Below are 14,307 nucleotides of genomic sequence, written 5' to 3'. Positions count from 1 at the left end.
GCCTTGCCCTACCCAGAGCACCCTCCACCTTCCTAACAAGGTGGTGTTGGGCCAGGTCCGTAGATTTGCCCGCCTGATAGGCGTATTGGTGCACATGCAGTGGTTTGGTAACTAGGATGCTTTCCTTAAGGTATCGATCAATCAGCCTCTCCATTGCCTTCAGCATGAAGCGGGTAAGGCTGATAGGTGGGTACGATTTGGGATCTGTAAAATCGCTTTTTCCGGGTTTCGGAATGAAGATGACTTTCACTTGACGCCATAACTTTGGGACGTAGCCCTGAGCAAGGGACGACCTGAATAGTCTGACTATGTGTGGAGTTAGTACTTCTTACCGTTTCTACCCGTTTTGCAAAAGGCATGGATATAATCCATCCATGTCCGGAGATTTGAAGGTGGGGAATGTCTTGATTGCCCATTTCACCCTCTCGTAGGTAATTATTCTTCTAGCAGTCTCGAACTCTAAGCGAATAGGAGCCCGAGATCAGCTAGGAGGATCGCGAGATGAGTAGGAGTCTGGGACGTGAGTGCGCAGCATGACCTCCGGTGACCCCCGCTCATTGGTAGTAAAGCCGCCATCTGGAAGTGACAGCGACTTCAATTTAGTTCCAGGTTCCTTGGACAGTACTTTGCACAGTCGTGCTGCGGATGGTGTGTTTTCAACGTCATCGCAGAACCGCCTCCAGCACTGTCTTTTGGAGTCCCTGAGTGTCTTTTTGTATTGCCTTTGAGCTGCGTGGAACGCATCCCAGTTAGTGGCAAGCTTAGTGCGCTCAGCCCTGCGAAGGAGCCGACGCGTAGTGTTACGGTGCTTTTCCGTGTTCCTGTTCCACCAGGCATTCTTGGCATTGGCGGGTATCCGTCTGAGGGGACAGCGGCCGACGAATGCTGCGACTATCGCACGAGTCAGGTTGACAGTCCCGATCTCTGTGTCGGCCGGAAGTGTGTACCTTGCCGGCATGTCCGCAAGACCACCGACTAGTTCCTCTCGAAAGTGGTCCCAGTCAGTGCACCTTGGGTTTCTGTAGGCTGGGATATCGCACCGAGCCTGCTTCTTTAATTCAAAAAGAATGTGCCTGTGTTCCAACATTGTGACCTCAAGGGACACTCTCCATGAGCTGAAAAGGTTCACAATACCAGGTGAACATTACTATCTGGTCAATAATTGATTGACCCCTATTGCAGTAGAAAGTTGGGACACTGCCTCGGTTAAGTAGTTCTATGTTGAGAGTAAATGCTAAAGAAGCTTCGGAACTATATTTCCATAGGTAAGTTAGAAGCCGTTATATGACTACCTACCAATTTCTAATGTTGCAATTTTATGCTTGGTAGATATCCAGAGAGAAGGCAACCGTTTTTTGGTATATTTGCTCGTTTAAAGGACAATTTACTTGAGCACGGATCTTTTGTTTAGTCGTGTCCTAAAGCATACAATAAAGAAAATAGGGAAGAAAAAGAAATAGATGTTTTAGGTTATATAGAAGCGACACTCTCGAGCTCATGCAGAAAAATCGAAAAAGAAATTGGAGTGCCAAAAACTGACTCACAACTAGATGGTACCTAGACATACTTGAGGAAGTTATTCCAGAACTTCTGGAAAATATCCCTCAAGCCCAATATAGCACTGTCTACCTACAAAAAGATGATTCATAACTCTGGGCTTGTAAGGGCATTTCTTGAAATAACTTTGCTCAAAGATGGATGGGTACCAACGGACCTGTTAGGTGGCCTCCACGGTCCCCCGATCCCTCGATTTGAATTTTTTTTTATGGGGGTATATACAAGATCAAGTAATAGAACTTCAAGACGCAATTCATTTAACATTTCAAAATCTGAGAAGCAGAGAAATTATTATTTTGAATGCTATTCAAAGGCTTACACAGATGTGCCAATTTTGTATCAGAGAAGATGGTGGTCACTTCGAACATCTCTTGTAAAAATGTTGTTTTGTTATATGGTTGTTATCTTATAGTATTTATTAAATTTATATACTTGTTTTTTATGTTCTTTTATTATAAAAAAATAAGAATGATGCAATTCATCGTTATTAATTTGTAACTTTTTATTTATCTATTATTGTTATTCATGAGAAAAAGTAAAAACTCCAAGTCTCAGTCTCAAAATATCTTTTTCTGTGTCAATCAGGTTACATGTTTCGCTAATAAAGCATTATCATTAATTTTTGTGTCATTAGTTTTGGAACAAAATTTCTTCAAATTTAATGATCAATTCTTTAGGCAAAAATCTGGTCTCGCCATGGGTTCTTGTCTTTCACCATTTTTGAGCGAGGTCTTCATGAGTCACTGGGAGGTGAAAATCATGAAAAGTCGTTTTGCGGGCTTTTTAAGAGCTTATAAAAGGTACATGGACGATGTGTGCGTGTTGTGAATTGGTGACGAGAATGATTTATTAGATTTCTTGTTATTTATTAACTCCCTTCATAATCAGATCTCTTTTACACTGGAAAGAGAGACAAATGGAAAATTACCCTTTTTAGATCTTCTTTTATACCGAAATAATAACAGTATTTCTTTTAAGGTATATCGCAAACCTTCTGCAATAGATAATATATTCCAGTTTAACTCCAATTCTCCTTATCAACACAAATATACAGCCTTTAATTCAATGTTCTACCATTTATTTAAATTACCTCTGTCTAAAGATGCTTTTCAAAAAGAACATAATAATATAAAAATAATTGCTGTAAACAATAATTTTTCACTTAACAGCTTGAACAAATTATATTACAAATTTTATAATAAATATAAACTGTCGTATCACATCGTCCACCCACCGAGCAACATCACCAACAATAATAATTTTAGATGCCTTAGTTATTTCGGCGGCATTTCTCAACAACTTGCAAAATTTTTTAAGCCTTTCCATAGCTTTCAAAACGACTAACTCGCTAAGAAAGAACTTAGTAAAGACGTTGGATAAAAGTGACCCTCTATCCAAATTAGGTGTATATTGTCTTAATTGTAGGGATTGTCCTGCTGTTTATGTGGGACAATCAGGAAGGAGAGTACCCACAAGCGTACAGGAACATCTAAGCCTCGTTAATAAGTTCAGGGACACCGACACCACAGAAACTACATCAGCATTGCTAACCAACGGGTCATAGTTTTTCCGTCCTTGAAAATATTTCCACTATTCACGAGTGCCCTAAGGGTAAAAAGTTGGATTTCTTGGAGAAAATGGAAATCACCAAATCCAAAAAGAGTCCAATTTTGACATGCGCTAATTATGTTTTCACCGTTGAGTCAGGACTTACCTTTAATAATGGAAGGGGTACAACCAACACCTCAAGAAGTGGGACAACTACCTCCCAAAAATATAGCTTTGTACGGCAGAAGTCTAAGACTTTTTGAGACAAACTAAGACAAGTAGAGTTATGCACAAACATCTCACAGGTAGCAGTGCTAGGCGGCGGATCAGCCGAAACGACTCCCTTCTCAATCTACAATCTACAATCTACCTTTAATAATCTTATCTAACCTCCTGTTTCTGCTCACGATACGCATATTTGCCTTTGACACTAACATTCATAGACAGGGCTGGCCGAGTTATTACGGACTGGTGTTTCACCGAGATCAACTTTAGAGCGTGGGTTAAAATACTACACTAGTCACGTTTTTCCGTTTTATATTTTTTATTGAATTTTTGTGCCATGTTATTGTTTTTATTATAAAATATGTGGGTATTCTCAGATTTAAATTTTATTTGTCAGTACTTAGCAGGTCATCTAGCTATAAGGTAATTTTAACTAATTTTAAAATTTGATTTTGTTTTAGTGTAAGGTTTTATTGTAATTACGTGTGTTTTTCTGTTTTTTGTAGGTCTGATGATGCTTTATTAGCAAAACATGTAACCTGATTGACACACAAAAAGATATTTTGAGACTGAGACTTGGATTTTTTATTTTTTCTATAGTTACGTAGGTCTCTTTGAGATAATGGACGAGTTCTTTCAAATTGTTATTCATGGCCTACTATTAAATTATTCATTTAATTTAGAAAATTGTTAGTTATTTGCGTATTTTTGAGTTCATACTGTTATGTATTTTTGAAAAGGTAAAAAAGGCCAATATTATGAACTATAAATATATAGGGTGTTCCGCTTAAGAAAACATAAGTTATAAGGGTTATAACTCAAAAACTATTAATCAAAAAAAATATATCTACACCACTGGATTTTACGGAAAAATTTATAAGAATGAGTTTTTACTTTTACCAAAACTTCAAAAAGAACGGAGATACGAGGGGGGTTCCAAAATGCAAAAATTTCAAAAATACCCTGTATCCTAAAAAATAAAAGGGCTATGAAAATTTTGTTAACACCTTCTTCAGTTTTACGAAAAACTAGCACAGTGTCGCGAAAACCGCAAGTCTCTATCTCTAAAAATAACGGAGATATCCTGCAAAAGTACCCAAAATGGAACACCTTGTACAAACTGAAAGTCGACATTCGGGAGGCCCTTATTAGACGCATCAGTAATGCGGCAGTGTTTGTCAAAGAAGGACATGAATAATTTAGAAAAGCAACAAGAGTCCTTCGCAGACGAAGTAGAATGTTTATAGAGGTTAATGTGGTAAATGGTAACATTGAGCCGTTAATACAACAAACGGTAAGGTTAAACTATATTTTTGAACATTTGTTAAAACAGTGCTATAACTAAAACCATGTTAAACCAAAATTTTGTTTGTAATTACGCTATATTTCAAAAACAAATGAAAATCGGACAAGAACATATAGATGTTTTCAAATTATTTTTACGTGTACAATACTCACATGGAATTTGGTGCGTCTGTCCTGACTTATTCTGTACAATTATTTCTTTCTTTCCAGATTTTTTTTTCGTTTATACGACTTTAATTAAATTTTGTACAATATCTGTTAGGTTTTATATTCAGGTACAAAATAGATATACAGTGTGGCCCAAATTGGGTGTACATATATGGGTATCTTGGAAACTATAAGAGATAGAAAATTAGTTATATAGGGAAAGTTGTAGGGCATTTAGTTACCAATTAAATGCCGCTTTCAGAACTATTTTCTCTTTTTCCGATATTGAAATATTTGGAAAAAATCAAAAAGTCGCATTTTTGAAAAAGGCCTGTATTTTTTTTATTTCAACGTATTTTTAAAATCTGTAAAAACATTATTAGGACAACTTTTTAAGGAGAACGCATATCTGAATTCAGTTTTTGTTTTCGACGTTTCGGTTCTGAGATTCTATCCTCAACTTCTTTTTTTCTTATGGCGGCCATTTTGTTTTTTTGCTAAATTAAAAAGATCTTTTTTGTCCCTTTAAAATGATGTATAACACTTTATGAAAATATTTTATGTTTACGTCAAAAAATTAAATAGTTTATTTTTCGCCATCGAGTTGGCCATGGTTTTTATTGGCATTTTGTCGTACACACAATTATTATTAACTTACAAACTTGCTAACTTATACTTTTACGTAATCTCTAAATAAAATAATTAACTACATGTAACAATAATATTAAATGAAACTCTTCAAAATGGCGGCCATTTTTGTTAAAACATTTTTCACATTTATTTAAAACACTTCTAGTTACCTTGTGCAGGGTGTTTTTATTTATGTTATTTAAGACATTCTGAATCCTGTCCTTTAGTTGTTTGAGAATCGCAGGAGGCTTAAACTCGTAAACTTCATTTGTAACATATCCGCAAAGATAAAAATCTAGGAGTGTAATATCTGGAGTCCCGGCTGGCCAATTTACAGCATCGCGGTTCGCGATAAGTTTATTGTTAAATGCTTGCGTTATCAAGTTTTGAACGTCCCGAGTATTATATGGGGGACACCCCAGCCTGTTGAAACCACACATCACTCCGTATTTCTTCTTCAGTTATTATAGCTCGCACGGCAGGTAATATCTGCTCTTCCAAAAGATTTAAATATCTTTGACTTGTCAGTGTTTGGTTATAAATAAAGGGCGAAATAAGGTGATTATCTAAAAACAATTATAGTATTTTACTTGAAAATAATTCTGTGGAGTGGGTAATTAACTTACCGTACATACCACACCATATACTAAATCCAAATCTTACTTGTAGCCTACGTTCAGCCACTATATGAGGATTCTTAGTACCCCAAAAATGACGATTATGTTTGTTAAATACTCCGCATTTGCTAAAAAACGTCTCGTCGGTCTAAATAATTTTCCTGCTGAAATTAGGTATTTCTTGACGTTGACTTATAAACCAGTTTAAAAATTCTATTCTTCTTGGGCCATCTGTATCCTTGAACAAAAGTAGGCTTTTATGGACGATATTTTTTTAAGGACTCTTTGAATGGTAGTCCTCGGTATATTCATATCAGTTGCAGCTTTTCGAGTCGATGTTTTCGGGTTCGCATTAAAATGGTCTAAAATGTATTCATCGCGAGCTTCATTGTCCCTTTGATAACTTTCTGACGTTGGTATTTCAAAACTTCCATGAGTTCTAAAGTTTATGACATGCCTAGCAAATAGTCTTTGGACCTGGCAGGTGTCAGGTTTGACTACCAAAACACCACAGGCCTTAGGACAAAGACAGTAGACTTTTATCAGTCTGCCTGCACCTGTCTATACGACTGTATCTCAATAACCTAGTCTTGGTTAAATTCCAACGTTCTGGACTCGGAGCTGTTTCCTAACAACTATAACGTTTTTAGACTTGATAGGAACGCTAACATTAGTGGCAAAAGTGATGGTGGCGGTGTCTTATTGGCGATTCGTAACGTATACCACACGGAACTTGGCTCTAAGTGGTGTAATTCTAACACAATAATCGAAGATATATGGGTGAGCGTTACTTTAGAGGGGGGCAGAAAATTATTTTTATGCACTGTTTATATTCCACCTCATGCGGCAGTAAATAACTATCTAAACTTTTTATCTAAACTAGAAAATTAAGCACTAATATTAATAGTTATTTTTTAATAATGGGTGACTTTAATCTACCTAATTTAATATGGTCACAAAAACCGAATGTTAAGGATTTATTGCCTATCAACGCCACTGATTCTTGCAGCAAATCATTTTCTGATGCTTTTTACTTTATTAATCAAAAGCAATTTAATCACGTCTTTAATGCTTCTGGATCTTATTATTTCTAATTCTACAAAAGTTATTGTAAATAAAAGTATGGATCCATGTGTGCCTGAAGATAGCCATCACATGTCTTTAGATATAAATGTTAATTTAATATCGGAGAAAAACATTGTTAGTAATTCATATACCAAGTTAAAATTTAATAATGCCAATTACGACACTATCAATGAAATTATTATTTCTACTCATTGGGACAAATTATTTTCATCTAAAGATGTAAATATTAACATTGCATGTTTTTATACAGTTTTAGATAACATTGTTATTAATCACATCCCTAGAATTAGGATCAATAAGGAACAATACCCTCTATGGCTTTCTAAACACACAATCAATCTAATTAAAAATAAATTAAAGGCACATAAAATGCGGAAACTGTACCGAAGACAATCTGATTACCACAACTTTTCAAATTTAAGCAAAACAGTAAAGATTAATATACGCAATGATTATAAGGATTATATTTATAAAACAGAAATAAACATTGTCAAAGACGTTAAATATTTCTGGTCATTTTTTCACAACAAAAAAAAACACTAAAAGCTTACCAATAAAAATGAAATTTAATGATCAGGAAGCTTCGAATTCTGTTGACATTGATGAACTCTTTTCTAAGTATTTTAGTGGAGTATTTGAACCTTCTGATACAGCAACTTTAATTGAGCCTAGTCAATGTCAAGAATGTTTAGTAGTTAACAATATTGATATTAATGACATTACATTTGCACTTATATCTATGGATCCTAAAAAGGGACCTGGCCCAGACGGGTTTCCTTCATTTTTTTTGAAATCCTGTCCTAGCTTGTGCGAGCCTTCATGTTTTGTATAATCAATGTTTATCCAGAGGCATTTTTCCTAATATTTGGAAAACAGCTTTAATTGTGCCAGTATTTAAATCTGGAGAAAAAACTTATGTACGGAATTACAGGCCTATTTCCCTACTTAGTCACTTTGGTAAACTTTTTGAATCTTTGCTGTTAAAACAATTATTCTTTAAGGTCAAAGAAGCTATTGTTGTTAACCAACATGGCTTTTTCCAAAAAAAGATCGGTAATAATCAACTTAATACCATTTATTCAGAGTATAAACGAAATTATGGATAGTGGTATACCGTGTACACCGACTTTTCCAAGGCTTTTGATAAGGTACATCACCCTTTTGTGAAGTTGGAGAATTTCGGTGTGCACGGAGGCTTACTCAAACTCATTAAAAGTTATCTAACAAATCGCTCTCAGCACGTTGTTATAAATGGAGTAAAGTCTTCTTGTACAACCGTAACTTCAGGAGTACCGCAAGGTTCTTATTTGGGACTGATTTTGTTCTCAGTTTTTTTAAATGACATTGGTTAATATTTCTCTACCTGTAAATATCTTGCATATGCAGATGACCTAAAAATCTTTACAACAATTAAGAAGGTATCAGATTTTCGTGCCCTGCAATCTGATCTTGCAAATTTTGAAAGGTACTGTACCTTAAATAAATTATTTATTAATCCAGAAAATAGTCATTCTATACTTTTCAGCAGAAAACCATCTCATACACAAAACAAATGTGATGTCTATCTTGGGGACACTATCTTGAAGTATGTAGAGTTTATTAAGGATTTAGGTGTGACGTTGGATACCAGACTGCTCTTTGACATTCATATAGAAAACATTGTTCAGAAAGCTCTAAAAAATCGCGGTTTTATATCTCGAATTACAAAGGGTTTTAGTAATCTAACATCATTAATATTACTATATAATGCATTCGTTAAACCTACTATAGAATATGCGACAGTGGCTTGGATCCGATGTATCACAAATATATTGACCAAATTGAAAGAGTTCAACGCAAGTTTGTAAATATAGTAAATTTCCGCTTTAATAGACAAAGAAATTTGTTTACTTACTATGATAACTTAAAGATTTATGGTATAAGGCCCTTAGAGAGTCGTAGAAACAATTTTGATTTAATATTCATTTATAAAATTATTAATAATTTAATAGACTGCCCGAAATTTTGTCTCGAAAATTTACATATCAACGTTAATCCTTATATTTTGCGTAATAGATCGACCTTTAGCATCTCAAGATATTCTTTAAACTATTTGTCTAACTCTCCATTGTTCAGATGCGCCTGTAGTTTTAATAATTTTCAAGAAACTAATTTAAATAATGATATATTTTTCTCCAGTATGGCTTCATTTAAGCGATACTTAAGAAATTCTACCTAATTTCGCAAAGAACGATAAATATTGTCCTTTTTTTCCCTATTGTCATTATTCGTATGTATATATGCTTCTTTATTGTTTATAAAAGATTCTATTAAATAAGTTATTTAAGTTTATATTGCTTGGTATATTTGTTAGGTTTGTTGAAAATGTAATGTTTGGCAAAGCGCTTACTTGTATTTAAATTCATAAGATACTTTGTGCTTTCCTATTATTGGATTGCTTAGTCTATCTGTAGGAGAGCCTTGTTTTTAAATAATTAAATAAATTAATGAAAACAACTAGATATGAAAAAACTATTTAACACTAACAAGAACAAGAAATGAACAAGATAAGAACTACTAAACAAGATAAAAAGTTAAATCAAATAAATAATATTTTGCAGAATTGTCAGTAAATGACCCTAAATCATTAAACAATAATAATTGTTTATACGACAAGTTGCCTCCGTAGTAATGGCCAACTACGCGAAAAATAAACTTATACTTATAACTTTTTGACATAAGAATGAAATATTTTCATAAAGTGTTGTGTACATCATTTTAAAGGGACAAAAAAGACCTTTTTAATTTAGCAAAAAAACAAAATGGAAGAAGTTGAGGATGGAATCTCAGAACCGAAACGTCGAAAACAGAAACTGAATTCAGGTATGTGTTGTCTTTAAAAAGTTGTCCTAATAATGTTTTTACAGATTTTAAAAATACGTTGAAATAAAAAAATACAGCCCTTTTTCAAAAAAAAGATAAAGATAAAATCGTTCTGAAAGCGGCACATAATTGGTAACTAAATGCCCTACAACTTTCCTCATTTAACCAATTTTCCATCTCTTATAGTTTCCAAGATACCCATACATATACACCCAATTTGGGCCACACTGTATGGAGTTAAGTTAGCAGATAAATCTATTTGTAAAGGTAAACAATATCTAGACTTTGCCTCTTTTTGCAATATGCTACAATTATGTTAAACTGCATTAATCCAAACGCTGATGGACTATTTATTCTTAAATATAGCATATTGCCATCCTTTTGCATATAAATCGAAATCACCCTCATTCGAATATACTTATCTGGCGTAGAAGAGCTGTTATCTGCCTGCTTTAAGTCCATAAATATCTAATTTTTTTCGCTTGCTATAGCTATATCCCCTACAATAACCTTAGTAAGCGCTACTATTAAATAATTGCTAATTATATTAATAATGAGTTTTTAATTGAAGAAAACCGAATCCCATTTTTCTCGCGTGCATCTCCGGCAGGTCACGTCGCAGCCATGCAACCGGCTGCAGCTAGATATTGAGGTGCAGCTGAGGTCAAGGCCGTCATCCCCTTGCGTCTCTTCGACCCCTTTGCCCCCCTCGTCCTATATCGATTGAGGGGCGGGTTCTCCGAGCGCGACCCACGTCATTGCCAAGGCCCTAAGGGGTCATGAAAAGGTCGCGTGCACTCAGATACCGTGGTGGTGGTCCGGGTGCATGATTCAGTTTTTTGTTTTGGATATTGGGAGATTATGTTTGCGTTGTGAAGCAGCAGGTGGTATTGATCTTAAAATTTTAGACTTTTAGTAAATTTAAAAGTATTTTATTCGTTATTATACAGTGCATCCGTAAAGTAGCGGATAAATTCAATAAAAATGAAATGGACCGTTGATTTTAATATTGGGTTTAGGGTTTTTCTACATGAAAACTAAATATACATAAGATATGACGTCATCAATATGTTGAGGATTTTGTATTTTTTTAGCAGATTTGTCCTCGGTATACAGTGTTTTGTAATGCTGGTAATTAAGACTTTTTAATAAAATTTCTACTACGATTTAAGACTACCTTTTGATTGACGGTTGACCGGGTATTTTAAATTTATACAGAGTGTCTCAGGTAATAAGATATATTTTTAAATTTTCAATTCGCAATATTTCAGATTTTTTAAGTAACAAAAAAATTACACACATTTTAAGCTAATTGTTGTATTTTAGTGGTATAATCTTCTGTGAAATAGCTATAGTAAACTTTAATGCAGTCAAGTGCCTGGAATTAAATAATAGATTATTCCAGGCAATTAAGTTGTACTCTCTTATTCTCTGTTTATTTCTTTCTCAGATGATTAAATTGCATTTAACTGCTTGGAGTAAACAATAAAATTGTTTCAGGAATTTAACTTAATTTTCTCATTTTCTCTCTTTTTTGTGGGATTAAGTCCATGAAAAAAATTAAAAATTTTTCCAGGCGGTTGACTTGGAGTTTCCTACTCTCTGTCTCGCTTTCTCTTAGAGAATTAAATACACTTAATTAAACCATCAGATTAAAATATATTTTTTAATAAAAGGTGAAGTTTTATTATTTTTGTTTATTTTGTTTATTTTTCATAATTCTCTAAGTTTTTGACGTATATTAAAGCTACTACAATAGTATGCTGATTATCTTGAATACTTGTAAAGAATGATGGCGTGAACGCAAAGATATATTGATCTAACTATAAAATACAACGACTACCTACCTTTTTTAGGTATAAGAAGGTCTATTAAAATAACGTACACAATCTCCAGGACTAGTAATATACAAGAATATACAAGGACAAGAAAATACAAATTATAAAGATAGAGTGAACTCATTTTAATAGGACATTATAAAATCCGAATAGTATGTAAGAACAAAACATTCAAATAAAATCGTATCAATTGACTCGCAGATATAACTTTCATTCATTCTTTGATGCTAAATGAATGATGCTAAAGACATGAGATTTTCCTTCCGTTAGGAAATCTGGAATTACTCTTTCAGAGAGAAATATTTCTTTGTATAACTGGAATGTGCGAAAGAAAATAATAAGAAAATCTATAATAACCAGCGGATCCTAATGTTATAAGAGCCAGGCAGTCCTTAAGGACCTTGCAAACACGATGGCTGCATCAAAATTGGCATAGACCTGCTTAACTAAAGAAAGTCGAAGGCCATAACCATGTATAACTCATGTGGGTACCGGAGCACAACCTTGTACCAGGAAATAAAAAAGTGAATAAAGAACAGGATCTCTTTTATTGGACCAGAGTCTATAATGGGTTTCAAACGCAGAGAAATACGAACCTGAGTTAAAAAACAACACAAAAATCGCAGGAAATAAATGCGACAGTTAAAATGAGATAACATATTTGAGATTTTTGTTACAAACAGCCAGGAATCTTCAAATATTTAGAAGACCTGAATTTGTATTGAAATATCTGACTTAAAACACGTAAATAGAATTGTCTATAACGAAGACCTGGCCTATCATCTTTGCAAAAACGAACCAGTAGAATTATATTTGACATATAATTTGCATTAACATGCGAGGTACTATGGACTGACCACAGTACACTCAGGAATTAAAGCTGGACGAATCCGAGAAAGAAATAAAACCCTTTGGGCGTAGATATTAGATGATTGCATAACCTATACTATATGCTAAGACTATATTCTATCTGCTAATAATATTAAGATTCAGTCTCCCAATGTCCAACAACCGTGGATACAATTCAAGTTCAAATTTTTCTTAAAGTCCTGGAAAGTATATGATCCATAATTTAGAGCAAAACCTTCATTTCCAGACCAATTTTGCTCCCAATAGCTCCCAGCTTAGGAGAGCTTTAGTTTTAAAAACATGAGAAATTCAAGTTAAATTATGAATATAAATTACACAGCAGAATTTATATTTCACAAGGCTTTTGGATTATTAACCTCTTAGTGAACCACCCTGTGTGAATTATGTTCTTCTGTTTAGAATAGTTTTTTTTATGTCATTAATTATATCAGTAACTTTCAACAATTACTAGTGTAATATAATTATTACCTACTATAAATGTACGTTACCCTAACCTTGACTTAGGTTTCTTATGCGATTTACTACTATAGATAAAATGCGCAACAATAAAAAAACGTTTATATACATTTTAACACTTACATTTTTTCTTTAAAATTGTTATATAATTATTTCAAATGCAATAATAAAAGTATAACTAATACGTTTAGAGTGATCGTGAAACTTGACACTATATATATTTAATTTTTTTAAATAATCTCAAGAAAACCCATGCGTGCATAAAGCTAGAATACAATACGTTTGCTTTTGACATCAACTAGTTTATTACTATCTTAACTCAAGGAACTTCGGTGTAACAATACCTGTTACTCCATACCAATGCCCTTGAATTTTTTTTTGAACTAGCAAAACATTTGCATAAAAGAAATATGATCGGCCTTGTCAAGATCATACATATTTCGCAGCGAAACTGCATGTCATGTATGTTATGATATCAATTGAGAAAAAAATTGAGTAAGGTTCAGAGTTATTGCATATGACTTATGTAAGAACTCTTTAGAAAAATAATGCAAATACGAAGTTTGCAAGTGTATTGTATTATGTATGTATTATAAATAATGCGGTTGTTTAAGAAAAATTGGATAAAATAAATACCAATATTTTTATCACTGTTACAATAATAGTGCCAAATATATACAGACGAAAATCCAAGCAAGTTTCGTATAACACACCTAATCTCAAAACTCAACTGTTTCCCAAATATTTACATTTAAATAACAAGAAAACAAATAAGTTTGTCTATTTACGAATTAAGGTAAAATCGAGGATAAAAATAATGTTATAAACACTGCCAATTGTTTCTATTTCCATGGTTGCACTTATAAAGAATCTTTATTTTCGAATGTCACTGTCAGTTCGAAAATTAATAGTTTTTATTAGAATAAATTATGGCTAATTTAACGGAAAGCCAACGAATTGAAATTTTGATAATGCTAGGGTATGGGGATCAAGTGCCCACGCAAAAAGAAGTAAAAGAACTGTTTAATGCCAAATACCCAAATTATCCTATTTCTCAGTCAACAGTTAGTAGTATAGAGCACAAATTTATAACTTCAGATCATGTTAGGGATTTGCCAAGATCAGGACGTCCAAAAATTTCTGAAGAAACAAAATTAAATGTTCTG

General features: G+C 33.6%; 1 long non-coding RNA gene across 1 annotated transcript; it reads left to right on the top strand.

Annotated features, from left to right (window-relative positions):
• Positions 1-517: 517 nt before the first annotated feature.
• Positions 518-1,996, top strand: LOC126742316 (uncharacterized). The gene is made up of 2 exons (XR_007662530.1): positions 518-1,265; positions 1,330-1,996. It is a non-coding gene; the product is annotated as an uncharacterized LOC126742316 (long non-coding RNA).
• Positions 1,997-14,307: the final 12,311 nt, after the last annotated feature.

The sequence above is a fragment of the Anthonomus grandis genome, chromosome 11 (assembly GCF_022605725.1).
Source record: "Anthonomus grandis grandis chromosome 11, icAntGran1.3, whole genome shotgun sequence".
Taxonomy (NCBI): domain Eukaryota; kingdom Metazoa; phylum Arthropoda; class Insecta; order Coleoptera; family Curculionidae; genus Anthonomus; species Anthonomus grandis.
Note: the sequence above shows the minus strand (reverse complement) of the source record. Positions and strands in the feature narration are given on the sequence as shown.